Source organism: Ceratosolen solmsi, unplaced genomic scaffold (assembly GCF_000503995.2).
Source record: "Ceratosolen solmsi marchali unplaced genomic scaffold, CerSol_1.0 scaffold29, whole genome shotgun sequence".
Lineage (NCBI taxonomy): Eukaryota > Metazoa > Arthropoda > Insecta > Hymenoptera > Agaonidae > Ceratosolen > Ceratosolen solmsi.
In genome coordinates, this window is record NW_011948417.1 from 239,066 (window position 1) to 248,499 (window position 9,434).

The 9,434-nt window shown below is 32.5% G+C and overlaps 1 long non-coding RNA gene across 1 annotated transcript in view; it reads left to right on the top strand.

The window, feature by feature from the left end:
• The first annotated feature begins 3,463 nt into the window (after positions 1-3,463).
• LOC105359565 (uncharacterized) overlaps positions 3,464-9,434 on the top strand; it is a 16,859-nt gene continuing 10,888 nt past the window's right edge. Inside the window, exon 1 of the long non-coding RNA XR_912770.1 lies at positions 3,464-3,756. This is a non-coding gene — a long non-coding RNA (uncharacterized LOC105359565). The remainder of the gene's footprint in view (positions 3,757-9,434) is intronic.

A 9,434-nucleotide genomic window follows, 5' to 3' on the forward strand; every position in this document is an offset into this window, starting at 1 on the left:
TAAGAAGATAAGAAACGAATGTCGTGTCCGTTTGGAATGAAAAATTTTATAATAAGAGCCTCCGGTAATGAAAAATAAGTCTCAAGCATTATTATGAAAATGATTGCACGTGATATAATGCTATTAATAAACATAATAGAAAGGTTTGAGGCAAAATGTCGGTGAAAATCGGTGCAAGCGAGATAACGGAAGAAGAGATCCAGCCACAAAAGACTATTTCCCAGTGCAATAAGATTATATAAAAATAAAGAAAGCCGCGAGAAAGAATGAAGTTATTAATAAACGTGTCTGCCCCGATATTTTAAGCTCATTTAGTATTCTCGATCGGCGAACAGCATGAGACCAGTTCAAAGTATTCCGCGCTCACAGTCACGCTGCTCCACTTTCTTTTTTCTTCCTCTTCCCCGTCCCAAGCCAACGAATCATCCGAAAATCTCATCGAAATATGCGCCGTTTTCATCGGCCGCAGTGTCCCCGAGGGCGAGCTACGGTAATCCATGCGTAAAGCTCACGCCCGAAAATAGAGAGGAGGTGGGGCCGCCGATGGGCCGTGAAAAATCGCCAACTCCATAAGGCAGAGGCGTATATTAATATTACCGCCGCGTCAATCGCCAACCAGCCACACGTCCAAAGGAGACAAGTTGTCTCCTGGTGACGCCATTAGTCGAGTCGATCACCCGGGCGGGGAGAAGCGCGCGTCCAGCGTTTCTGGGGTAATTTTAGATCGGTAAGATAGGACTGAGCTCGCATCCGTGGCTGAGGGGAGGGAGAGACGCGGAAGGCGTAATCTCGGGAGCCGCGGGTAGTCCCTCGCGGACGGAGGCCGTGGCAGTAATGCCGACCAGCTTGGAGCAGCGGCTGCTGCGCGTCGAGGATGTGAAGTGCTACGTGTGACTGGAGGTGAGGTGCGAGCCACGGAGAGAACGTCGAGAGTGTTTCGGCTCTTGGCTCGGGCTCCTTTTACGTGCGGCGTGGACCTCGGGCTGGGCGAGGTGCGCGAGTTGCGCGAGTTGCGCGAGTCGTAGTGAAATGCACTAGTGCACGCGAGGGAAATTTCACGGATCGCGACTGGAAAGTCCGTAGTTCTTTTTCAGCGTGTCAAGGGGCTTTTGACTTTATTATTGCTGCTCACTTAGATACGTGGACATTCGTGCGCCTTTTGACTTGCTATCTTCCTCATCGATTCGCTGCTTACTCAAAGCGCTTAATAAAAGCAGTAATAAATAACACTTGGGATTTACAAAGCCAAAATGGCTATAAACCACTTCGCTAATGGAGGATTAAAAATAGAAGGGGGAAAAATATTTTTCAAGTATCACGAGTATATCGGAAGATTTTAGATTTTAGATGTATTCTCTCGGTGTCGTTTCAGAATTATCTAAATGATAATCATTAATTAAGTGTACCCGTCTTTTACAAACACCGATATTTTTGCAGATGCTTATTATTGCAAACATTTATTTGTATCGTAAAATTTGTTTCTATTGCACTGTTATGCACTTTTCAAAAAATTATAAAATCAGATTTAATTTATAAAGAATTTGATCTGCGGAGCACTCTTTCTCTCTCTCTCTATTTCTCTCTCTCTCTCTCTCTATCTCTCTCTATCTCGTATATAATCAAAGAAAATTTTGTTAAAATTTTACTAATACTCAAATAATGTTTTGAAATAAAAAAGATACACGAAACGGGTAACACACGATTTGAAAACTTTAGATGGAATACACGTGGTTATCAACTAATTCACGATACATTCTTTAAGAATAACACTATCTGCTTTTTATAAAAGAAAAAAAAGTCATTGGTAACAAATATGAAAATTTATTTCTATATTCCATGCAATAGAGTTCAAGATTTATACTAACAAATAGCTTATTCGCTTTATTTATTCATTTAATTTTTTTTCTTTATTAATAATTTGATACTTTTATAATGTTCAAAATCATTTATAAAATCAGTTAGAATAAAAAATTTTGATTTTAATTTAAACTTGAACCTTTTAGTAAACCTTTGAAAAAGAATTTTTGTACGGAAACATATGGAAATGATATAATAGTGGCTTGTTTATAAATTTAATAATTAATCACGAATTGAATTATATATATACTTATTAAAATAATACTATAATTACATTTTATTAACGTAACCTTTTTATAATTATACCATCAGACAATCAAAGGCAGAAAATGTATAGTAAATGTAAAATAATTAATAACTATTAGGTATTTACAAAATTTCGTGTACGTTATTTATGACGAGTAAATAATCGATCAATTAATTTAATTAAAAAAAAAAAAAAAAAATTTTTAATACAGTATACCGTTGATTTTTGAATTTTCTCGAAATTCCAGATAATAAATATAACATTTACATATTAATTACACATTCGTGAAAGTTCATACATAAAATTGTTTTACTTCATCCTTAACTTTAATTTTCCTTAGTTTTGTGTTTCTCCATGTAAATTCATAAAAAGAAAAAAAATAATAAAAAATATATAGTAATAATAAAGAGAAAATAATAAAAATTATATGAATATATCCAAATTCGCTCAATTATATTTCAATTAATAGATATAAAATTGGCTTATTTGATTTATATGAATATCACTTGTTTGTGAATTTTAGTTTTTAAACAATAAGATGCATTATACTATTTTTATGAATTAATAATATTTAGAAAAGATTTATCGTTATTATTTAATAAACTCTGCGTTATTTCCTACAATGGGAGACTACAACAAAGCCAATGTATTTATATAATTATGGATATTTGATATTTTTAACAATAAAATGATAATTTAAATTTCACTCTTTGTAAATATCGGATAATTCATTTGGGTGTTTGACAAAAAAAAGAAAAAACAAAAAAAAACATATATGTGTAATTTTGTGTTAACATATAATCTACATTACTTATACTTATACGAACTCATAGATTATATTAATAATATTATTTATTATTGAACTCTTTTAGTAAATTAAATTTGTTTCAATGAAATTATAAAAATAAAGACAAAATATATAGAAAATGACAAATAATTGAATACTATTAGCATAATTGCTGTTCATGTAGCTTAAACACATTGCATATAATATTATACCTTTGATTAAAATGTAATATAATGATTAAGCAATACGGTTGATTTTTGCAACGTGATTAAAAACTTTCAGTTTTATTTATAATGTTAATTATTCCAATCATAAGGTTTGAAGGGAAAAAACATAACATTTTACGAAGATAGTTATAGGCTAATTACAAGCTATTAATAATAATATTACATGAAAATGGAATAAAAGTAATAGACGAAATAGCGAGTGATGCTATCGTACGGAAAGGTAGAATAAACGTGAAAAAATTTGCTGAAAAGCAATAACGGACGTATAAATGGTATACGGTAGTAAGAAGATGTTATTACAACCCAAGAAAATAAGAATATAAAAATAAGCGTGGAGTGACAAATTTGAATTTAAAAATAGTGAGAAAGCATGGAATTCAATTCTTTCTCATGTCTTGCATATTTGCACTCTGTATCTTTTCACATAAAGAATTTTTGGATAACGGAATGTCAGCACTCCATAAGGAAGATGAAGCTAGCAATTGAAAGAGAGCTTGGCACCATTCAAATTTCACGTATCATCTAACGGCGAAGGAACAAAAGCACAAGCGATGAAAAATAAATTTCTGCGCAGATGACTGAATTACGATGGAGCGCCACCAAGTCCTAAGCGCCTCAGCCGGCACAAACGCTGCCAAGTGAGTTAACTGGAATACAAAAGCGTTTGCGAAAGTGATCGAGTGCCATGGCGAAAGAGTGATACATAAGTCGGGCCCCCGAGAGTTCATTCACCAGCGACGGACGTGTATGTGGTTTTTGCTACCTTTAGTTTCACGCGTCGACTGTCTTTAATTACAATTGAAAATAAATCAGCAATACTTAACGCTAATGCCCCTGTTTGAGAAATTGCTAATTAGACCTCGTTTACGTAAGTTGTGCAAAGTTTACTCAATAGGCCGAGAGGTTGAAGAATGGAGGTGGCTTTAAATCGATAAATATAAATGAATAAATATGATGGGTTCGATAAGTGATATCAGAAGCTTTATAAGATTTACATAAATATTGCTTGATTACTTATGTCAATGACGGAAGTGTCTGCAAATAACGCGACGGCGACACATCACAATGTGACAAAAATTTAAAACAGAATTAGAACAAGAATTTTTAATCGACCCCTTAATACATATATATATATATATATATATATATATACACACACATACACACGCACGCACGCACGCACGCACACACACACACACACACACACATATATATATATATATATAATCATATACCGAGTTAAAGAGACATTTGAAATATCAATATTATCGCAAACAAAATTCGTCATTCTATCTCAAAACTTCATAAACAATCATTAATAAAAAGGAAATTAGAATTTGGATTATTTAGTAATAGCCAGTTGACGAACTTTCTTAATATAAATAAATCGTCGTTATATTAAATTAAACAATTTATTAACGTAATTTAAATAGGATGCGAAAAATATCCTACTAGAATCATTATTAATCTAAAAATAAAAAATTTGGTTGGCAAATACGTGTATTTTATATCCACTAATAATAACATTTTGACCATTTTCTTAATGTAATGCATAACATATAAATCTCAAATGAAAACATTGTGTTTATTAATGTTCATTAGTGTTTACACCGAGTAGACTTTATTACTGTTTGTTGGTAAAACTATCGATAAAAGTATATTGATATAAAATCAAATGTAAAATTAACGGATTTAGATTTTATGATCAAACTACGCGATATTTCATTAATTTATCACACAATGTAATTCGTCGCCACATTTTTTTCGATACCTCACAAATACAGTAAATTACGATAAATTTAAATGGAGAAATATAATTTAATAGTTTTAATTTGAAATACAATTAGCATTAAATACATACAATGCTACATTTGTACGAAAATATATTCTCTAAAGTAACTACGCATAGAATCAACTGCGTCTGCGTCTGCGTCTGCGTCTGCGTCTGCGATATCCTATTTCAACCTGCACATTTTTATCGATGCATAGGGGAATCAAATTTTAATTCGTAAGCATCTTACGTTGCAGAAAAAGCCCGTGGCAGCAAGCAAACGCTTTCGATTTATAATCAGCGCAGAATATAATACGACTTCTTATCAAAATGCCCGTCACTGAAATTTCAGCACAACGTTATCCAAGCCGGCGCACACCATCGCGTAACGAACGCGATTGACCATCGATCTCCACGCCCTCGAAATCCCATTCTTTCAGTCATTCTTCATTCAATGACCAGCAAAGATTTTATATCGACGACACCAGCTCTAGTATATCTTTGTATATCTTTCATCTTTCTCTCTGTGTGTGTGTGTGTGCGCGCGTGCGCGCGCGTGACGAAGGAACGCGTCCCGTAGGCAGGAGAGACCGCCAAGTTCGCTCGCATGATTTATCGCACGACGCATGCGCCCCGACTGTTGCTTCATCTCTGTGCGTTGTTTAATTACCCTATTCGTTATCTAACCGCCACTTGTTTACTCCGATAATATCGGATTGACTGCGCTTCGTCAGTCAACTTTGAATGCTCGAAGATCCTTGGAGCACCGGAATCGGGGCTTTACATTCGAATGAAATTTGCGAGGTGTCGGGAGTCAGGTAAAGGGCTGTGCGTGCAAGAGGTGGTAAAGCAATTAACGTTACTTTAAAGCAAATGACTTATAATTCAGGTAATAATAAGCATGCCGGATGTGTGACGTTGCCACGAAGTCCCGTGAATTGCATGTGCGTGTGAAAACTGAATTGATTGAAATTAATTTGGTTTCTTAGATGGTCGGGACTCGAGTAGAGGGTTGGAGACTCGAGTGAAACTAACGACTTATTTATTATATGATTTTTAATTTTATAGAGATTTTATAAAGTTATCAGAAAATTTTGAGTGTTAATGAGATGTTATAGTAATTGACAATAATAAATAAATCAGCCGAGTTTTTAAAATGAAATTATAAATGATGAGAAAAATTTTATAAACCAAAATGTGCCGGGCAAGATGTTTCGCGCTTCTTCGTCTTGTACGGATAAATTAAAGCTTGTCAAACTTAATATTCGAACGGACATTTTAAAATTTATCTCAGTATATATTCGTATCTATAATTAACTGGCATTCAATCAATGTCGATTGTTATGAGAAAATCATTGTCAATTGTATAAGTTACTCAGGAACTTCAATGGAAAGATAGCGTAATAACGATTTACGTAATAACAAAAGAGAGAAGAAAAAAAAAATTTTTTTTTGAAAAGATAAGAGAAGTAGAAAACTTTACAAGTAAGAAATACTTTAGAACTATGTGGACCAATTTAGTCCTTAAGCTTGAGGAAGGGTCAAACGTCGGAATTTATACAGAATAAATAGCGGGAAGTTTCTTGGGAAAGCTTCATCACAAATACTTGGTTTTTGGAAAGAAAATAATTTTAAAATACAAGTGCAACTCTCGCGTATCTATTACTCGAAACAGTAACTACAATATTGATGATTATGGCGCAAGTATAAGAGGTCAGAGCGGCAACTCTCTCGACTAGTTTGCAACTATGAAACTGAGCGAACGAACATCGTGCTTTGTGACCACATGCAATGGCTTTGACAATGCAATTGTCGGCTTTGTTGATACTAATCAAACTCGGCCATTCATCATGTAAAACCTTGTTTTAGCTGTAGCTCGCACTTTTTCTTCTTATTTCCATGGCGATGTAGCACTTTAGCAGAGTATTGTTATCGTGACGTACTTTTTTTAACCTTCGAACTGTATGTGCCCACCTATCGATCAATTTTAACTCTTTAGTTTCTACTCACTGCCCATTTACATTTGTTATTTATTAAGCGTTATTTTGAAATTTACCATCATTCGCTCCCTTAATTACGAACTTTCTACGTCTACTCCTCTAACTGTACTATGCATGTTACAAATAATGCTTAAGGGAGTAAACGTATATACGTATGCCTGTGTGTAAGACTGAATTCTAGTTTGGGTTGAGTGCTTGCCGAGTGCTCTACCTCCGGACTTTTTTTTCTTTCTTTTTTTCTTTTTTTTTTTTTTTTTTTGTTTAGAAAAATGAATCGCATCTATTTATTTAACGAGTTGTTTCACGATTTTCATCGGATATTCTAACGAGTAATTTTTCTTCTTACGCGTTATTATCACTTGGTAATGATAAGGTCGACATAAAAATAGCCGTTACAAGACTTTTTCGATGAATAAGCAAATGATAAAGTATTTTCTCGTTTCCTTTTAAAGTTTGTATTTTTTCATAATCCAAATTACTCGTTATTGAATATTATTCTTCTTCTTCTTATTTCAAAATTTTCCAAAGTTTTTCATTATTTCTTGTCAATTAAAAGCCATTTGTTTCTAGGCCCACAGTGTAAATATACAAATTAAATAAGACTTTAAATATAAAAATAAAAGTCACGCTGTCTTACATAATCTTGAGCTTATACATTCATCTTATATATATATATATATATATATATATATATATATTTGATTAAAATCGTTTGAATGAAGGGAACTTAAATAAAAGTTGAACCGAATGACGGAAAAATAAATCAACCCAGTAAATTCCCATTAAATGCCAAACAATGCGCATGGCAGATAGCAGTTTGCACAAATTCGATAAACGGCTGCTTATTATTTAGATACCGTCTATTTTTATATTTACATGCGTCTCAATTTGTGACATCTCAATAACATGTGAATATAAAAATTTCACATGGGCTTCACAAATAAATAGAGCGTCGTGAAGATATTACGTTTATGGCGACATAAACGCTATAGATATCAACAATAATATATTTGACAATGAAGAAAAATCAAAAAAAAAAACAAAAAAAAACAAAATAAATAAAACAATAATAACAATATTAATAATAATATTAATAAAGAAAGAAAGCTGCAAAAATCATTTATAAATCAGTAGTGCTATTTTTTTTAATTGACCGGAGACGTAAATCTTCGCCACAGTTTCGTGAAATTTTTTTCACTGGCTCTTAAAAATAAAAGAATCACCACTCCATGTGCTTAAATTTCTTTGAAACCAAAATTCAGAGTTAATATGTTATTTCAAAAAATTTTTTTCTTCATTTTGATAATTTAATTTTCACTCGAGTAAATAATTATAATATCAACAATATTTATTCATTTTCAGAAAATGCGGCAAATAAACGACTAACCGATGTATCCGATTAAATTTACGATTAGAGAACAAAATCTTTCATATGAAAAGGGAAAAGGACAATACGTAAATAAATAGATTTAAATTATTGGTGCTTATAAATAATTTTTAATAATAAGTTTTCGAGCTTAATTCTTAATTCATTTTCCATAATTAATTATAATTATTATTACAATATTTTATGCTACTAGTTTACTAAATATACTACTATTTACTTGACACTTGCTTTTTCGTATTATTATTATTTGACCTTAGTGTTGGAAATGCAGATATGTTGCATCTTGGAGTACATTCCTGAATTTTCGCTAGAGGTATTTTAAAGTGCGTATTAAAAGTCAGTGAAAGTACTAGCATAGATACGTAGAAAAGGTCTTATAATAAACTTACTCGGATATAAGTGCAAATACCTTAAGAAAAATGTAGCTCTTGCTGCGCCAAATGTTTTAAATTACTTTTATTCTCGCTATGATTAAAAAGTTTTAAAATTATTAATTAAGAAAATGTCGAGGTGATTGTAGAGAAACAAAATTAGATTTAGAGATTATTTGCAGACTGTATAATTTATTTAACACCTTATAATCTTTAATTATATATAAAGCTTTGGAATGATTCTTATAAACATACGTGCATAATACAATCTATTAATATTATTTGTACTTGCAGCTTGGATAATTTTGTAAGCGTACACTTTTATAATGAATATTATAATTAAACTTACTCGACATAGGCATATTTCCAGAAGAATGATAGTTGCGAATAGAATATGAATTCTTTAAAACGTAAATGTCAATTATAATTTAGACGAAATTGTTAGGAACGCCATTATTCTTATTAACCACGTCATTGATTAAAGTAACTCACCTAATACAATTTCATAATAAATACATGCATTAGTGCCGAGATAAAGATAATGAAAGCGCCAATGATAGCGACAATCATAAAAATAAGCAAGCGAAGTAAACGCAGCAGATAATCAGAGAAAGGACCGCTCATAATTAGTCATTTGAAAAATCAATTATACTGGCCACTTCTTTTCACTTTGCCAGAAAGTTTAAGTCCTAGTGACATATACATGAGCACGCGGAAACACATTCTCAATGGCGGGTTATTAAAATACAGCGGCCGCTTGTCTATATGCAAATGCAGTCGCGAGACT